We start from the raw sequence: 956 nt of genomic DNA, 5'->3' as shown, positions 1-956 counted from the left end.
GTGTGTGTGTGTGTGTGTGTGTGTGTGTGTGTGTGTGTGTGTGTGTGTGTGTGTGTGTGTGTGTGTGTGTGTGTGTGTGTGTGTGTGTGTAATTATTTTCCCCATTAAATTGGAGGGTAAGCTTTTCAATTGTCATTACCATCATGCTAATTAGGCCTCTCTATTCATTCAACGATGGCTATATTGTGGGATGCTTTGTGGTGTGATTGAGACATTGACTGATTGGGTTGAATAATACATGTTTTTTTTATTGATTTGTTATAATATCATTATTTAGAAACTTCTGCATTATTTCCAATTGTATCACTTACTCTTTAGCCTATTTTATATTGCAGGACGTAAATAATATTCCCATAGGGAAAGAAATTGTTAAATTGATGATACATAGGATATATGGTCGATGCGTGTGTGTCTTTATGCACAGACACAATTTGAGCAAATAAAATATAAATATTATGTGGGTGAACAGAGGTAAATTAAGCATAGAACAAACGGGGCCAAATCTCAAGAATTGTGATTTAATTGGGAAATATTATTGACTGCCAAACAGCAACCAGAGCCTGCCGGAAACCACGGACACACAATAGCGGAAGTGACAGAGAGATTTGACGTGTCCTCGCTTTTATCCTCCGGGTCCTAACGCTGTTAGTTAACCGGTTTCTTTACACTTTATTCATTTATATTTCATTATTACGACGCAGTAGTTAAACATATTTAAACTTTGGTAATACACGTATGCTCAAGCAGGCTACTGTCCAACTAAATTATTTAGGAATACTACCTCGGTTACTGACACCGTTTATGTGTGTCTATGATGAAGCAAACATATTGCCAACCTATTTAGTGAATGGTTAGGTTATTACGTTTTTTACCTCAGTGCAGTAAAATGTAATGTCCAATGTGTTTATATAAGTAAAGGGAAATATATAAAATGTGCCTCCAGATGGGAAATACCA

Source organism: Gadus macrocephalus, chromosome 18 (assembly GCF_031168955.1).
Source record: "Gadus macrocephalus chromosome 18, ASM3116895v1".
Classification (NCBI taxonomy): domain Eukaryota; kingdom Metazoa; phylum Chordata; class Actinopteri; order Gadiformes; family Gadidae; genus Gadus; species Gadus macrocephalus.
Note: the sequence above shows the minus strand (reverse complement) of the source record.